Source organism: Eurosta solidaginis, chromosome 4 (assembly GCF_040869045.1).
Source record: "Eurosta solidaginis isolate ZX-2024a chromosome 4, ASM4086904v1, whole genome shotgun sequence".
In the NCBI taxonomy this organism is placed as follows: domain Eukaryota; kingdom Metazoa; phylum Arthropoda; class Insecta; order Diptera; family Tephritidae; genus Eurosta; species Eurosta solidaginis.
In genome coordinates, this window is record NC_090322.1 from 209,114,177 (window position 1) to 209,133,828 (window position 19,652).

The 19,652-nt window shown below is 37.0% G+C and overlaps 1 protein-coding gene across 1 annotated transcript in view; it reads left to right on the forward strand.

The window, feature by feature from the left end:
* The window catches only part of LOC137250936 (uncharacterized), a 140,784-nt gene that overhangs the window by 4,844 nt on the left and 116,288 nt on the right, over nucleotides 1-19,652 (forward strand). The window lies entirely within an intron of this gene.

Here is a 19,652-nt window from a genome sequence, read left to right on the forward strand (position 1 = left end):
GGACAAAGCAACATCAAAATTTCAGAAATAAGGTTTTTAATTAGAAGAAAATGTTTCTAAGCGGGGTCGCCCCTCGGCAGTATGCCCTGGGTTCACACCCCGGACAAAGCAACATCAAAATTTCAGAAATAAGGTTTTTAATTAGAAGAAAATGTTTCTAAGCGGGGTCGCCCCTCGGCAGTGTTTGGCAAGTGCTCCGGGTGTATTTCTGCCATGAAAAGTTCTCAGTGAAAACCCATCTGCCTTGCAGATGCCGTTCGGAGTCAGCTTAAAATATGTAGGTCCCGTCCGGCCAATTTGTAGGGAAAATCAAGAGGAGCACGACGCAAATTGGAAGAGAAACTCGGCCTTAGATCTCTTTGGAGGTTATCAACGCTTTTGTGTAATTGGCTGATTAACGCCCTAGCTTGATGAGGAGTGTGATGACTAGTACCTAGGGCCTACCTAATTATTTTCTACCTTTTAGTACTATTATTACTTATTGTTTTCAATAAAACCGTTTAACTTACATTTTTTTTATTATTTTATATAGCTTCTATTCCTCCTTATTGCGTACAATACATTTTGTGGGAGTTTACAAAAGCTATATACGTATATACTAATTTACTCAATTATAAATGAAAATAGCTTTACGTAAAGTGCGTCTGACAGTCATGTCAGCGGCTTCTGCACAAAATGAAAGATGGGCCTTGCGTGCCTTCCGTTGCGTTTGCATTAAGACAATGGGAAATGTTGGGGCGTTCAAACTTGAAATATTAGTCCAGCAGTGGCAATTGTAGCACTTAATGTTTTTGTTGTTGTTATTTTTGTCATTGCAAAATTTAAAACATTATGCTGTATGCGAATTGTTACAGTTGAAGAGCGATTTTATGTTGATGCGTGCTGTGCTGAGCTGTGCTGTGTTTTGCGTTTTTCTTTAACACACTCAAATGTATTATTACGTACGATTGCGATTGGGTATGCAAATTGAAATCACGCATTCTGTGTTGAAATCAATTAAGGATTTGATTAATTCTTGTACAACACATCACGTTGTAAAATGGATTTCCGTTTGTAGATACGATAGTGGCAAAAGAGGTTAAATGAAAACAAATAAATGTCAGTAATATGTATTAAAAAAATATTTACATATATAGAAATGTAGGCGCCGTGCAAAGGCAACTTAAATTTCTGCTGCTACCTCTGCCACTGTTGTTGCAGGATATTTCAGCTGATATGCAAAATTCATTATGTAATAAAGCAAATGAAATGGCTTTCAATGGCAAAGTGCTGAAATGGTGATATCTTTTGTTGTCTGTTAAGCAAAGTGGTTGAATTCGTGTTTATGCATCACCTTAAGTGCGGTTGGCACTCAAAATTGAATTTAAAACTTTATGCGATTACTTTTAGGAAAAGTGTAGTAGTTACAAAAAATAAATGACAACTTTGGTTTTCTGTGTAAACGGATCAGCTTGCTTCATGCAGCGGCACTTTACATGTATTCCAGGTGGGAGAAGGGGGTTGAAGATCAAAGTTGTGAGCATCTCATTCTGTTAATTGTTTTGAAAATATTGAATTCCAGACTGATATTAAATTTTTGTATGCCTTATTCTACCGCAACTCAAATATCCTTGAAAGTGATCTACATGAAGGGGTGCCATCACAGAGGCGATGGGGTGTGATCCATCATAAAGGTTTTGAACGGTAAAGGCATACCTTTTTTCGCAGAAAACAGTATCACAGTTTATTCTCAATTATTCAGTATCAGAGTTTCTCAACGGAGCGTAACAAAAAAAGGCGACTTTGCTTCTATGATAGACTTTCATACGAACATACAAATTCTCTTCTTTTCTTTAATTGGCGCTTAACAGTTTAAATGGTTATGGCCGTCCAACAAGGCGCGCCAGTTGCTCCTTCTCTCTGCCAACCGGTGCCAATTGGTCACACCAAAGAAGTTTAAGTCGTTTTCCACCTGGCCCTTCCAACGTAGTGGGGGCCGCCCTCTACCTCTGCTTCCATAGGCGGGTTCCGATAGAAACACTTTCTTGGCCGGAGCGTCACCTTTCATTCGCATAACATGGCCTAGCCAGCGCAGCCGCTGCGTTTTAATTCGCTGGATTATATTGATGTCTGCGTATAGCTCGAACAGCTCATCGTTAAATCTTCTTCGGTAATCGCCATACGAATTTACTTATCATCAATAAATGTTTAAAAAAATTGTTGGCAAGTCAGAATTCTTCTTTTCCGACTGAGCTTCGCTATCAAGGGGAGCATTACTGTAGAGAAATGGTACCCGAGAGGAAGGCGGCTGTACGGGCTATAGTCTCAGCAGCTATAGTATAAGGTGTCCAAAAATCTGATTGCCATTTCGGAAACACAATGAGTGCACAATTATGAATGAATGCCCTGGGGTAGAGGATGGGCTTTGAGCTTATTTCGTAAACAGTGAGATGGGTGATGAGGTAGCATGGCGTAGATAAGACCTTTATATCGCAGACGTGAGGTTTCATGGCTTAGAAGGTTTAATGTGTTAATCAAACCGTTCCCAAGATGTTCGGGTTTGTATCTTAGTGGTGCTTGTCACCGGAACGTACGAAATCTATATCCACAAAGGACCATCAACATCGATAAATTCCCCCAAACTCTTCCAGGAATGTCTTTATTGGTACAATAATAACACAAACGGGACTTCATCTATCTATGAACCAGCACTAATAGCATAAACCATGCCCGCTTAGAAATAAAACTGACAATTAGTATTGCCGAGTACGCAGTTGAAAAATAAAGGCGTCTCACAACGAACAAAAATCTCAAGTGGCTTATTGTACCTGTCTAGATGTATGGCACGGAATCGGCATGGATAAGATGGCCTTGGAGTGTTCGAAAGAAAAATTCTCCGGGAGGTTTATGGTATTGTCAGTGATGTCGACGACAAATATCGAAGGAGGTCTAATGATGAGCAGTTTGGGCTTTACGCAGATATGAAGTGGGTGCAACGAATAAAATCTCAAAATATTCGCTGGATATGTTATAATGTGTAAATGGACGAGGAAGACACTTGCATTTGGTGGCGGAGGAAGGGAAGGCTTCCACTGAGTTTGGCGAGGCAGTTGGAGGAAGACTTCATCTCCGTTGATGCTCTGGATTGGTGGGCGTTATCGCTAAACAAGAATAGCCGACGTCAAACGGTCGAAGTGACCAAGGTAGTTATGCTCCAATTAACGATAATGATGATTCCTATTTCAGTTCTTATTCCTATTGATATTCCTTTTCTTATTTCTATTCCTAACCCTATCCCTATTCCTAATCTTACTGATATTCCTATTACTATTCCTATTCCTCTTCCTATTTATGCACTTATTCTTACTCTTATTGTTAATCCTATTCCTATTATTTTCCTTTTACTTTTTCTATTTCTATTCCTAATCTTGTTGAAATTCCTATTTCTATTCCATTTCCTGTTACTATTTCTATGCCTTTTCTGATCCCTTTTCCTATTCGTATTCCTATTTCTACTCCTTTTCCTCCTCCAATTTCTATTCTTATTCCTGTTTTTATTGATTCCCTATTCTTACTTTTAATCTTACTGATATTCTTATACTATTCATATTCCTATTCCTATTCCTCTTCCTATTTATATTCTTATTGCTAGTCCTATTTCTATACCTATTCCTAATCTTATTGAAATTCCTATTTCTATTCCATTTGCCATTGCTGTTCGTAATCTTATTCCCGTCCCCATTCCTATACCTAAATCCGATTTTTATTCATATTCCTATTCCTCTTCCTATTTCTATTCTTATTCCTAATCTTGTTGAAATTCATATTCGCATTAATATTCTACTTCCTATTGCTATTTCTATTCCTATTCGTATTCCTATTCCTACTCCTTTTCCTCCTCCAATTTCTATTCTTATTCCTGTTCTTATTGATTCCCTATTATTATTTTTAATCTTACTGATATTTTTATTACTATTCATATTCCTGTTCCTCTTCCTATTTCTATTCTTATTTCTACTCTTATTGCTAGTCTTATTTCTATACCTATTCCTAATCTTATTGAAATGCCTATTTCTATTCCTTTTGCCATTGCTGTTCGTAATTTTATTCCCGTCCTCATTCCTATTCCTATTCGTATTTTTAATCCGATTTTTATTCCTATTTTTATTTTCATTTTCATTCTTATCCTTTTTTCTATTTCGACTAAACCAAGCCATAAGTTTTAAAAGTTACGCCAAAAATGGGATACTGCATTATTTCGTTACATTTTATTCTTCAAATGCGGTAGCTATTTTATTTCTTTTTTCCTTCTTTTCTTGGTGGTCTATTCTCTTATCTATCTCATGAAATGCGTGAGGGTATATGACCTCAACTTATCAGCTATAAGTGCATTTGATGTGGCATGCAAGCGTAATCTAAAGTACCAACAACAACAAAAACTACAAAAACTGTGCCAAGCGTCACCGTAGCAATCCAAATGAAGTTGTTGAACCATTGATAAAACCAAAGTTAGCAAGTCAATTTAACACTCATGAAAAAGATCATACAATAGATGGATCAAGTATAGGTTTGACACTACGAAAGGGTAAAGGACCATGAGCATTTAAGTGAACATTTGAGACAGCCAAGTTTCTAATGCAATACAATTTTCATTTACTAATCTACAACAAACGTCAATGACTTGTCGTATATTCATTGATAAAAAGAAACGTAAAGGATATTTATTACTATCCTGCACAAACATACATACATAAGTAGTGTGCTGTTATGTATGTGTGAGTGTTTGCTTGAGGAATGTATATATAATATATATTGATTGATAAACGTTAGATGGCTTACATACTTAGGTAGATATACGTTTGAAGATATACTGCAGAAAAGGAACGAATGGGCAATCAAATTTAGAATGACCGCAAGAGCGATAGACAAACGCTTAGATAATCCTTTTTACGCTGTTTGCTTTTCCTTGGAGCGGACTTACGAAAAAGTCTGACGCCACTTATGTGCTGTGAATGATAAGTTAAGTTGACATTAATGTATGAATTAATGTCTTCATGGTTTAATTAAAAGGATATTCATGTTTGGCTGATATATGTAGATAGTTGTGTTAGTACGAGGCGAATGATAGTTCGAATTACTCAAAAAAAAAAAAAAAACAAAAAAGATTTTATGTTGCAAGAAAATAATCTTAAAGACTTCGTGTTTTGCGATGTTCCGACAGCTGATATTTAATTGTGCCAAAATGATGCAGATTTGCGTGTGAACACCGGACATTTCTGTACAAATGAAGTTATACTTTTGAAGAAATATACTCGTTTTACAGTAGAAGTAAAAAAAACTTAAATGAAATCAATATTCTAAGTTGCAAAATATATTGATTTTTATAATTTTGTTGGAGAGAGCCTCCAAAGTTCGTTGGACAGCAGTACAAGGTATCCCAATCCTCCTTGGCTCTGGTACTTTTTTTTGTTATACTCGTAATGGACGTTGGGGCAGCGCACTGCCTCCAAGTAGTGCAATGAAACCAGGCTAATACTGTTCATGTGCCCACACCTCGGGGGACTTCCGTTAGGCATACCGTTGCCCTGGGGAAAAAGCAATTTAGTTACCACTGCTTCGCATACGCATTTTTCTGCGCTCTCTTTTAGCATGCAGCAATCGCGGTGTAACTAAAAAGGCGATCTTGCCCACAGCAGGCCAACCTGTAGCCCTGGTATTTAAGTCAGACAGAACCCGTGGTACTCCCCCAATAGAGGGTGGCTGGTCTTAATTTCGGAATCTTGTATCTCCTCGGCTAATTAAGGATCTTCGATTTGCTAGGCTTGGCAGCTAGTCCACATGACTCGGATTACTAGGAAGCGAGGTACAAAATTCCTAAGTGTATTTACAAATATTCTCTGAAAAGGAAGGCGAGCTCATCGTCATAAGCCGTAACCACTCCTCCTATATAGTTCTAACATTCAACAATCTGCTAATGACTTCTACCAGAGTCGATTCGACTAGCAGTTTTAGGGGGCCTATCATCTGCTGGTTGGACATGTTCGGCCACTATCAAAGATTTGGAAACCTACCACAACCGAAGAAAGTTGGCGAAAATGTGCGCCAGCTAGCTGCAGGAAACCACCAAAGATGTTTGAAGTTGAGCACGAGCTATTCCATCCGGCGATAGAAACTTGTACGAATTTAAAGAGTTAATAATCCGTGCAAGATGGTTTTCGCAATTACCAGCAGTTAAGCAAATTTCTACAAAATTGCTATATCCTAAAATAAGTGCTCGTTCGAAACTTTTATTAGAAGCTTCCGCTCACATCTCTCAGGTACCACATGAGAACAGGATCACTCGATAGGATCTGCCTGACCTAAACCAGAGAAAAAAGTTGGTTTGCAGCGAACGAAGACAAGGCGAAGAATGTGTCACAACTGACAGTTTCCAATTTCAATGATTAAATCAACATGTGATGCAAAAACAATAACACGACTACTCAGAACAAGGTTTGATTAGGTTAGGTTGAATTGGCTAGTCGAAGAGGGCCTCACATAAACTGAATGAGTCGTAGTGTTAACAGAAGATGGTTTAACGATCAAACTGAAAAACCTTATAATAGATAACGACCTATGTATGTTATAAATTAACTCTATCCTCTTGGCCACATGGCTGCTTTTAGAGCATGAGCACAAAACATGATCGATCGTTTCCTCCTCTAACCCGTACTTCCTACATCTGCTGGCCACACCTAATTTTTAGGCACGTGACGCCAGAAGGCAGTATCCACTAAGAATACCCGTCATGAGTCTACAGACCTCTTTTTAATGATAGGAGTAACTTTGTTAATTTTGAGTTATAAGACCTGCACATGACCTTCGAGACTTTGCAGCCCCATGCCTGGGTCCACGCCTTTCCCGAATAGTCGATCATGTGCACATATCGCCTTCTTTTAATTTCGCCGAATCTAATTGGGGCGTCTAAGGAGCAATGTGTGAAGAATGCGTGTATTCCCTCGCATATAAGAAAAATCAACCATGCGAGATGAAACTTCCTCGATTCACCCGAATCCTCAAGGTAGAAGACAAGATATTTATATAGGTATTAAAGATACCATATATACAGGTCAAGACGAGCATATCCTGCTCCACGCGGTACACACTTTTAATCGGCCATGCTAGAATCCTAGGGATACACGTGTCCCCATTACCCTCTTTCGAGTTATCACCTCTCAGTATTGGATAGCTAACCGATATATGTACCTACCTTGGGCTGCTCTGCCTACCACACCGAATTTCCTGGGTTCAAGCAGCATTACCAAATTTCTAAAACATCTTCATTAATTTTATAAAAGTGTTTCCAAGCGGAATGGCCTCTCGGCATTGGTCTGGCAAACAATCCTAGTATATTTCTGTCATGAAAAGCTTCGCAGTATCAGAATTTCCTCGAATCAAATCCGCTCCATTTAATTTATTTATTTTTTGTTTGCGATAAGTAATAACATTATAAGGCTAGATATTCATATGTACATATTCATAAGTAGGCCAGTATGTTAATAAAACGAAACTGACCGAGTAAGCTGACTTGAATGATAAACAACAACAATAAAAGCAACTTCACCACCAATTAAAGTGCCACAAGCCAATGCCAATAGCGTGAGTACAATGCGCAGTTAAATTATTACAAGAAATATGCACTTGCAGTTAATAATTTTCAATTTCATTACTATATACAGAGAAACCTCTACTAACGGACACCTTTATACATATGTCGAAGATTAGGCAAGTCGATCTTTCTCTTCTGCCAAAGTTCATATGAGAAATTAGTTTCCAGTTCAATGGGAATAGATGCACGAATATGTGTTCACCCGGCAGAGTGCATTCACAATAGATAAAAATATCTGCTATAAAATATTGTAACGAATTTACTGTAAATCCGCTTATTTTCAACCTGCTTCTTACGTTCGTATAGCTAAATTGTCGAATAAATAAATCAAATATTTAATAATGCAAAACGGTCTTTATTAGACTACTTTGAATAACACTTATACTTCACAACTGTTATCGTGTTTAATACTATGTTCAAACAGAAAAATAAATTGAGGAAATTTCGATTTGAATTGAGTGCTGTTCATACAACTCGATTTAGCTTACACAATAGTAATTTGATAGCTGGTTGGCTCATCTCTAAAGCAAGAACATACCTTTGTTCAGACTGTCAAAATGTGCGTGTTGGTATTAGGCGAATGAAATGGAATGAAAACATAAAACTTTAAAATTTTTGTGTGTTGTAAGAAAATGTGTTCAATGTTTTGGTTTCATTTTGAGTTTGCCATCTTCTTTTGACAATCCCTACTCCAGTGAAATGAAAGACATAAAATCAGCTGATGAGATGAGCCAACCATATAGTTCAGCCGTGCGTATCTGACGTTTAAATATACTCAATAAACACACTTTACAATGGTGCATTTGCAGTTTGAAACAATTTATTATATGACAAATTGCGTAATAAATTGCCCAAATAGTATAAATTGCCAATTTGGTGTGTGTTTGAACCTAGTATAAATCAAACTCAACTCAGACTACTCCGCTTTTGCCGCTTTTATACTCTTTTCTGCATCGTTGGGATATTCCAAATGTTTCTCCTTGTAGAATGTTCTACTTGTTTACCCTAGTAATTGAGCTACATATATATGCGTGTATATATGTGAGTTATCTCTTCGCTGGCTTGTATGCATGTGGGTAAACGACGATTAATGTGTTTATGTGTATTTCCCCGCAGCGTGTATGCAAATGGTGCTTGTCGTAATGTGTACATAATAGGGGGACTCATGAAAGCATATAAACTTATAAGGTGTAAAATTATATCCATTTACACACGCTGTTATATGAACGCACCTAGAAATACTCTTGATAAACTTGATTGTTTATCAGCTGTATTATTGCCAAACAAAAATTTTTTGATTGTTATACAAATTAAAAAATGCCAAGATTAAGTGAAAAATCAAAACTAAAACGTCTTTACTAAGATGTTCTTGTAAATGACTTTCTGATGTTGGAGATTTCTGATGAAAATGCCTGCTGTAATGTCTGCAAGGTTGCATTCCTTTGAGTTTACCGCGTTTACACAATGAAATGTGCGCGTAAATTTATACAAATTGTGTAAATGATTTTTCACACAAAATTTGACAGTTCGTTTACGCACTAGATAAATTTATACGTTTACACACTTTATAAGGCATTTATACGGTTACATGAGTCCCCCTAATGATTTATTTATTTACGCACATACTGCTTAGAATCACTCTAGCGATGTGATGTGAGTATCACTTAGTGATTCTAATATTCGTGACAATATAGAAAATAGTCTGAAGGTGTCGAGCGCTGAAATTGTGTTGAAATTCGAAATCTGAAATTTCAGAAAGAATAGGTTATGTACTCTTCGACCAAACTCCATAACTTTGATGGCCTCTTCTAGCACAGTAGGGGTAGCTGAGAGGAGTTTAATTAAGATGAGCGCACTTAGTGGGTGGCAAAAATAAGAATTATTCTATTTCGTACATATTTACTTTTGATATCAAATTAAATTCAAATTGGCAACAGAAAATTTGAAATTGAAGTATAAGCAGCGTATTTAGGCTGTTGCTCCGTAAAAAAGGTGGATGGCTGTGTGGTGAAAGATTGTGCCGCCTATTGTGGTCAAGATTTGCGTTTATTCTTTTAATACGAATGGAAAATATTTATGTGTGTACGTACTTACAGTTACATAGCACAAAAATATTGTATTTTAAATTGAGGATGTTTACAGCTTACCTGTAAATAAAAGACAAAACAAATTTATTTTAAGTATTATTTACATATAAATTAGGGTGTTCCAAAAATATTTTTCTCTATTGGTATTCTAGTTAAATTATTGTTCAAGACATCCAAAAAAATTGCCTGTAAAAATATCAGCTTTTAATTAATTTAATAATTTGGGAAAAATGTTAAGAACGTGACATCAGGACGGACAACGCCACAGCTGTTTCGATTAAATCTCTTCAAAGCCTTTCCATCCGAGGAAAGGATTCGAACCCGCACTCCTTCGATGGACGAACTGTTATAAACACATACAGCCACGCCATGCTCATCCCAATTTCCTTCTTTTCATAATATATTCTTTGCACAGTAAATAATTTGTATGATATCATGTGTGAAAGCTACGCCTTTTGTTGTTGGCGGTTTCAACTAAACTGATATTTGTCTTAGTCTATTTGTAGAATTAACCAATGTTGTCTATTTGTATTAGTTAAGCGATAATTGCCCTGATGAGCATTATATTTTAATGTTAAGAGTTGTCTTATTTCGTCTTTAGTTTTATCTTACGAATCGTACGGTGGATTACATACACTTTGAGATTAAGTATTAACATCTAATAACTACTAAACGAGTCAACTTAGCGAAAAATCCTTTCAGAACTTTTCTATGAACCGTGTAATTTCTTCTAAGAATATGTATAGCTAGTTACTTTGGTCATGAGGGTTGCAGCTCTGGTACACTTTTCATAAAACCTTGAAAATTCCCCTTACCATTTGCCCCAATATATATCCATGCATATTACTAATATAGGTCCATAGGGAAGTCAATATAGGAAGTTCCGTGGCGAGCTCAAGTGAATTAGGCTTAAGTAGCGATAAGGCCCCAATATATATCCATGCATATTACTAATATAGGTCCATAGGGAAGTCAATATAGGAAATTCCGTGGCGAGCTCAAGTGAATTAGGCTTTGCTCTTTTTTGCTGAATCCGCCCAGTATACAATACACCATCCGGTTCCATTAGTGACGCTCCGCGGCTTATACGTGTGTCGTATCTTCCGACATTTCTGCGCCCTTTCCGCACCCTCCCAAATCTACTGGGTTCTTGGATCTATACCATAGGCTTACATACTTTTTAGAGCAGCGTAATAAAAAAATTTGGCTTCAAAAAAGAACGTTATGAGTACTAACTCTATAAAATAATTACAAAATTTTAAGATTTGCTAATTATTTTGCAGCTTCTGTTAACGTTCAAATCTTTCAAATATTTCGTATAGCAAAATGTTCTTCATTGACACTACTTTCGTAGCAGTACTACACAGTTACAATTCTCGTGCAATTCACTAATAGCGTATTAAGATCAAACTATTTTCTTATTCCTCAGCTGCGCTGCTTTTATACTCTCTGTTGCCTTGTTCGCATATTTCTCCGAAGGTCTAGACTTTTCGCGAACAGCTGCTTATTTATTTCTCTTTTATGTGTCTGATGTTCAAGTTTGTCTTCTAGTTATATGCGTGTGTATGTGTGAGTAAAAACTTCTGCTCTTAGCTGCTCCCTAAAAGTATATATGTGAAATATTATCTATGTGTGGCTGCTTGCTTTGATGTTGTTTGCCTTAGCGAACAACTCTCTCTTGGGTGGACAAAATTTGTGTACGTCCGCCGAAGGGAGGTTTCACTGCACATGCGTACATATGTACTGTGAAAGACGAAAATACTTACTTGATTTTCCCCTGCCCCTGCGTTAAGCACGCTCGCAAGGTTTCAATTTCACCTGAGGGCATGTGCCATTTGCGGTTAACGCAGCATTTGTTGCCCTACAGGACAGCAACATCTCTTCGTATTGCTTAGCGATGCTGAAAAATACACAGAAGTGTGCCCCAGTTTATGCACCACTTATAAGCGTATAAATGTATGCAGATACATATCTAGATGAAGAAAGCTTTGAGTGGCAGGCAGAAGTGCAGAATGCAAAAATTCCTGTAAGTGATCATTAAGAATGCGCATACAGTAGTGCGCGTAAGCAACAATAAAAACAAACAAAAAAATTAATCATATATTTATTACTTTTGACTTGTCTTGCTACTTTTTATTTACTTCTACAGTTAAAGAGTAGGTAGTTTTCTTTTATTATTTCACTGCGCAGCGTTATTGTGGTAATTAAGAGCGTCTGTCCTTGCCGTAAGGCAACATTTCTTTAGAAAGTCTTTGGGGGAAATAGTTTGATAGTAAACAACAAAAATTATACAAAAACAAAAAAACTTATTCACGCTTTTACTTTACCAGTTCGTTGACAAGAAATTATGACATTGAATGTGAGACAGTCGTCAGCTTCTATGGATTTTTTTTTTTCAGCTACGCATTTGTTGTTGCGGCAGTTGCTTGACTGGTGCCATTGCGAATTTGTCACCTCACACCTGTTGTTGCACTGCACTTGAATTTCACTTACTTTAAGGATGTATGCTTTTTTTAAGTTCATATAAACAGGATTTGAATATTTTGCTTTACCTTTCAATTTCATTTAAGCTTTACTGGCGTAACAAGTTTGGCTTTTTTACTTTACTTTAAATTGATTAATTATATGTTTACTTTTGGTTGAAAGGATACGCCTAACGTTCAAGGACTACATCTGTTTGGAAAGTTGCTTTTAGTATGCAAATAAATGTAAGGCGCGATAACCTCCGAAGAGATCTTAGACCGAGCTTCTCTTTCAATTTGCGTCGTGCTCCTCTTGATTTTTCCTACAAATTGGCGGGAAGGGACCTACTTGTTTTATGCCGACTCCGAACGGTATCTGAAAGGCAGATGGGTTTTCACTGAGAGCTTTTCATGGCAAAAATACGCTCGGAGTGCTTTCCAAACACTGCCGAGACGCGACCCCGTTTAGAAAAATGTGCTTCTAATTGAAAAAACTTGTTTCTAAAATTCTGATTTTGCTTTACCCGTGGCGTGAACACAGGATCTTCGCTACCATCACACCACGGCGGCCGCCAATTTCGTAGTTCCTATTACTAAAATACTTTTTGTTAGTACATAAGGTCCTTTAACACGCTTAACAATCTTGTAAATCCCTCTGAATGTCATGTAGGATGGGCCTAAGGTAGGTAGCAGCTATTCCAATAGTATGGAAACAGCTCAATGGATAACTCTTCCGACCACATTGGATATCCATGTCGAAGGCAGTACGCTATCGACTGTCATGCACCCAAAAATACTGGGTGTGACATTTGATCCGGATTTATATTTTGGCGAGTATGCAACCACAATTGTACCTGAAATCCAGAGCTGTAATAAAATCCTCAAATCTGTTTCCACAAGCACTTGGGGTATAGACAAAAAGTCGCTGGTTACCACTTACAAAGCAATTTTCCAGCCGCTTGCGTCCCCGATTTGGTCACCAAACCTATAGGTTAATCACTGGAAGAAAATACAGGCCTGCCAAAACACTATTAACAGAATCGCTAGAGGCTGTTTTCTTATGTCCCCATAACACCACATACACAATGAGGCGAGAGTACTCCCCATTAGCGAGAGAAATGAAATGCTGAACAAGCAGTTTCTGTTGAATACCCAGAAACCTGGCTATGGCAACAGACATCTGATTGAAGAAGGGCTTCTTCCTCCAGGGGCTTCAAAAGTCATCTCCGCAAGCATAATGAGGAAATATAGCACATGAGAACTCAGCCATATGAAGAAAAACAAGTAAGGAAGGTTAAGTTCGGGTGTAACCGAACATTACATACTCAGTTGAGAGCTATGGTGACAACATAAGGGAAAATAACCATGTAGGAAAATGAACCGAGGGAAACCCTGGAATTTGTTTGTATGACATGTGTATCAAATGAAAGGCATTAAAGAGTATTTTATGAGGGAGTGGGCCATAGTTCTATAGGTGGACGCTTTTTAGGGATATAGCCATAAAGGTGGATCAGGGTTGACTCCAGAATGCGTTTGTACGATATGGGTATCAAATGAAAGGTGTTAATGAGTATTTTAAAAGGGAGTAATCCTTAGTTCCATAGGTGGACGCCGTTTCGAGATATCGCCATAAAGATGGACCAGGGGTGACTCTAGAATGCGTTTGTACGATATGAGTATCAAATTGAAGGTATTAATGAGGGTTTTAAAAGGGAGCGGTGGTTGTTGTATAGGTGGTCGCATTTTCGAGATATCGCCATAAAGGTGGAGCAGGGGTGACCCTAGAATTTGTTTGTACAATATGGGTATCAAAAGAAAGGTGTTAATGAGTTTTTAAAAGGGAGTAATCCTTAGTTCCATAGGTGGACGCCGTTTCGAGATATCGCCATAAAGATGGACCAGGGGTGACTCTAGAATGCGTTTGTACGATATGAGTATCAAATTAAAGGTATTAATGAGGGTTTTAAAAGGGAGTGGTGGTTGTTGTATAGGTGGTCGCATTTTCGAGATATCGCCATAAAGGTGGAGCAGGGGTGACCCTAGAATTTGTTTGTAAAATATGGGTATCAAATTAAAGGTATTAATGAGTATTTTAAAAGGGAGTAATCCTTAGTTCCATAGGTGGACGCCGTTTCGAGATATCGCCATAAAGATGGACCAGGGGTGACTCTAGAATGCGTTTGTACGATATGAGTATCAAATTAAAGGTATTAATGAGGGTTTTAAAAGGGAGTGGTGGTTGTTGTATAGGTGGTCGCATTTTCGAGATATCGCCATAAAGGTGGAGCAGGGGTGACCCTAGAATTTGTTTGTACAATATGGGTATCAAAAGAAAGGTGTTAATGAGTTTTTTAAAAGGGAGTAATCCTTAGTTCCATAGGTGGACGCCGTTTCGAGATATCGCCATAAAGGTGGGCCAGGGGTAACTCTAGAATTGGTTTGTGCAATATCGGTATCAAACGAAAGGAGTTAATGATTATTTTAAAAGTTCTATAGGTGGACGCCTTTTCGAGGTATCGCAATAAAGGTGGACCAGGGGTGACTCTAGACTTTGTTTGTGCGATATGGGTATCAAATGAAAGGTGTTAATGAGTATTTTTAAAAGGGAGTGGGCCTTCGTTCTATAGGTTTTCGCCTTATCGAGATAACGCCATAAAGGTGGACCAGGGGTGACTTTAGAATATGTTTGTACGTAATGGGTATCAAATGAAAGGTGTTAATGAGTATTTTAAAAGGGCGTGGGGCTTAGTTCTATAGGTGGACGCCTTTTCGAGATATCGCCATAAAGGTGGACCAGGGGTGACTCTAGAATGAGTTTGTACTATATGGGTATCAAATTAAAGGCATTAATGAGAATTTTAAAAGGGAGTGGTTGTAGTTGTATATGTGAAGGCGTTTTCCAGATATCGACCAAAATGTGGACCAGGGTGACCCAGAACATTATCTGTTGGATACCGCTAATTTATTTATATATGTAATACCTGCCAAGATTTTAAGGGTTTTTTATTTCGCCCTGCAGAACATTTCATTTTCTTCTACATAATATGGTAGGTGTCACAACCATTTTATAAAGTTTTTTCTAAAGTTATATTTCGCGTCAATAAAACAATCCAATTACCTTACCATGTTTCATCCCTTTTTTCGTATTTGGTATAGAATTATGGCATTTTTTTCATTTTGCGTAATTTTCGATATCGAAAAAGTGGACGTGGTCATAGTCGGATTTCGTTCATTTTTCATACCAAGATAAAGTGAGTTCAAGTAAGCACGTGAACTAAGTTCATTAAACATTTATCTATTTTTGCTCAAGTTATCGTGTTAACGGCCATGCGGAAGGACAGACGGACGACTGTGTATAAAAACTGGGCATGGCATCAACCGATTCCGCACATTTTCACAGAAAACAGTTATCGTCATAAAATCTATGCCCCTACCAAATTTCAAAAGGATTAAATGAAAAAGGGCGGAGCCACGCCCATTTTGAAATTTTCTTTTATTTTTGTATTTTGTTGCACCACATCATTACTGGAGTTGAATTTTGACATAATTTACTTATATACTGTAAAGATATTAAATTTTTTGTTAAAATTTTACTTAAAAAAATTTTTTTTTTAAAGTGGGCGTAGTCCTTCTCCGATTTGCTAATTTTTATTAAGCGTACATATAGTAATAGGAGTAACGTTCCAAGTTTCGTCGCTTTATCTGTCTTTTGTAATGAATTATCGCACTTTTACGGTTTTTCGAAATTTTCGATATCGAAAAAGTGGGCGTGGTTATAGTCCGATATCGTTCATTTTAAATAACGATCTGAGATGAGTGCTCGGCAATCTACATACCAAATTTCATCAAGATACCTCAAAATTTACTCAAGTTATCGTGTTAACGGACGGACGGACGGAAGGACGGACGGACATGGCTCAATCAAATTTTTTTTGATCCTGATTATTTTGATATATGAAAGTCTATATCTATCTCGATTCCTTTATATATGTACAACCAACCGTTATCCAATCAAACTTAATATACTCTGTGAGCTCTGCTCAACTGAGTATAAAAAAAAACAAACAGAGCTTCGGTGATATCCACAAAAAGGCGTCGGACCGTTTTTTAAGATAAATACTCTGAACTTGCGGAAGAGGAAAGTGTTCTCCCTAGGGAGACGCGCGTCTCTCTAGGTCAACTTCGATCTGATTACTGTAATAGCTTAAGCTCGTACTTATCAAGAATCAACCCGGATATACATAATGTATGTTCTGCTTGCAGTGTTCCTCCTCTAACACCGCTCACTCTGCTTCACCCATGTTGAAACTGCAAGTTTCATTGGACTTCTGTTAGAGTACGGGGCGAAGCACTGCTACAACAAAAACAACAACGACCAGTTAAAACCCCCCGTTGACTTTCGACGCCAGTGCTTTATAATTATTACGTGAATTAACTTATTATTTATTTATTTATTTATTTAAGTTCAGCTTACAGAATTCTTTGAGACTAGATACAGTACGCAGTTAATCAATTAAAATAATGAACAATTTTAATTTAAATATACTTATACTATCATTAAACTCAATAACGCTAGCATAGGTATTGCATAATCTAACGCTCCTAGCAATCGGCTCGTTCATGGCTTAATTAGTAGATTGGAATGTGTCTACCAATAAGCGGTTATTTCTTAAGTTACGAGGCGGGTCATATAAATTGACCAAATTAGATAAGTCCTTACAGTGTATGTTATTATTAACGACATTATAAATAAAAAGTATTGAGAAGTATATTCTCCTATCATATAGGAAGTGTAAGCCCATTAGTTTCCGTCTACCAATGTAAGAAGGAAGATTACCTTGCCACGATAACTTTCTTAGAGCAAATTTCGTGAAAACTTTTTGAACTCTTTCGATTTTGTTTGAGTGGATTTCATAGTATAGGCTCCATTTTAGAGAACAATAATCTAGTCTGCTTCGAAAAAGAGATATGCAAATAGCTTTTGGAGTGCAAGGATCTCTGAAATCCATTGAATTCCTTTTTATGAACCCTACCATAGAAAAAGCTTTTGATACTATGAAGCTAATATGATTTTTAATACTCGGGGATTGCCCATATTGCTTTTTTTTTTTTTTTTTTTTTTTTTAAATGTATGAAAACATTTATTTGAAGCAATTTTTTAATTTTATAATTTATTTAATAATTTGGGAAAAATTTAAACAACGTGACATCAGGACGGACAAGGCGACAGCTGTTTCGATTATACCTTGTAAATCTCTTCAAAGCCTTTTCTCCCGGGAGTGGGAGGTCGAACTCGCACCCCTACGATAGTTGAAATGGTTGTAAACGCATTCAGAAATGCGTTGAGTAAATGTGTTGAGAAAATGTCAGCTTTGAGTCGAAAATAACACCCAAATCTTTCAATTCGGTATTTCTAGTTAGAGCACAATTTTCTACATTGTAACTAAATATTATGTTGTTAGAATTCCTAGAGAAGGTGACAACACAGCATGTTCAGTTTGAGACAATTCTCAAAGTGCACCACTGATTAAGTCAATTGAGATCAACTTGTAACTTATGACTATCACTTGCATCACGAACGGTACAAAAAATGTTGACGTCATCCGCATTAGGCACTTAGGCACTTAGCGAATTTAAAGCTGTGGTCCGCAATGAGTACCCTGAGGTATACCTGACCACGTGTCGATAAATAGTCGTCAGATTGTATTCCCTAACTTAATAAATAGTTTCCTGTTTGACATAAAACTAGCGAAGAAATTAATGAGAATGCCACTAACTCCGTAACTTCGTAACTTATGCAATAGTATAGCATGACAGACCTTATCGAAGGCTTTGGAAAAGTCTGTGTCAATCACATCAAGTTGTGCCTGCTTTCCGAACGCCACCCACTATACTATTCGCTAATAGGGTCAAGTTCGAAAAGATTGATATTCCAGGTTGATTAGCGATGAAGGTTGACATAAGGGCAACGGCAACAACGTCATTGACATTATGACCATTGTAAATGAGAAAAAAGTATATTTAAGTTATGACCATATCTATATATTGGTCAAAATGTCAGTTTTCGAATGGTTAGAATGTCAAAAATACTAACCATCTTCTTTTTCCGAAATGGTCTAAATGTCAACCCTTTTTTCTCAAGTGGCCATTAGGTTAAATATTTTGTTTCGCAACTCCGCGTTCTAAAATTGTAACATTTGTTGAGTTAAAGTTGTGTTTTTATTTTTTTCGCTTTATTATTATTTTTTTTTTTCACTCGAATGAAAAGAGAACTTATTTCTATTTTTTGAAACAGCGCTCCTTTTTCTATATCTTAGATCCATTCCAATTAAAAGTCGGACTAATAACTGCGGATCCTACGGAAGTTTTTTGTTTTTATGCTAATTTTTAATTTCTCTGAATGGGTATCGTCTTTTAAGCGAAATGGTCATAAGGTCAAACGGAAATTCTCTAAATGGTTATAAAGTCAAATAAGAAAAGGTGATTATGTCAATTGATCTTGCGGTCATTTGACGTTGCCATAAAGCCAATTGATCTTGAGGGTATTTAAATTTTTTGTAACGTCAGTTGAACATTTCGCCACCTGACATTATGTCCCTCCACCGAAAGGGAACAATATTCTTCGAAGTAAGGCAAACATCGATCCTGGATAGTTTTTCTGGGAACAAGTATTCATTCATTTTGAAGTAATTTATTTGCGCTAAAGCTTAGCAGTTAAACGCGAATTGGTTAGATGGAGAGCAGACTGATCGGTCTAAAGTCCTTCGAAGAGACATAATATCTCTTTACGCCTCCGAAATGAGTTAGACCTTGATCATATTCGAAGCTTTGGGCATATAGTTTGATTAAAAGGAGCTTGAAAGCTGTAAGTTATGCCGAGAGATCTCTACATTACAAAAGTTGTCTGCTAGAACCACGGACGCAATGCGGCTGCAAATATTTTTTTTTTTTTTTTTTGAAGAACATCCCAACGTTTTGTGGTGCATATTAAAAAAATTTAATTGACCAACTTAAAAGCACTTAGTTTTAAGTGCTGTAATATTTAACACTCGCAATAGAATACCTAAGCTGGCGAACTGAATTGATCTGCCAGCCACTACCGATTCCTCTATATTGAAGCAATCAAAAATTTTAAGAATGCGACCACCAAAGAAGTGATGACAGTATCATTTCGCAAAAGCTAAAACTGATGAAACACAAAACTGATTGATGTGCGTATGGTGATATGATATACAGATTCTGAACACACACAAACATACATGAGTCCATCGCTACATGGTATGCTTTAAATGAAAATTCTACCAGTAGCAACTACTTCTGATTCTAGCTCATACCTACCTAAGTATTGAGTATTTTAAAATTGTTGTTGTCTTTTTTGCTGCCATCATGACAACTTTTAATTAAAACAGTAAATGGAAAATGCTAATTACTTACAATTTTATACTTGAACTAGTGAGTAACGGCTCAATAAAAAAC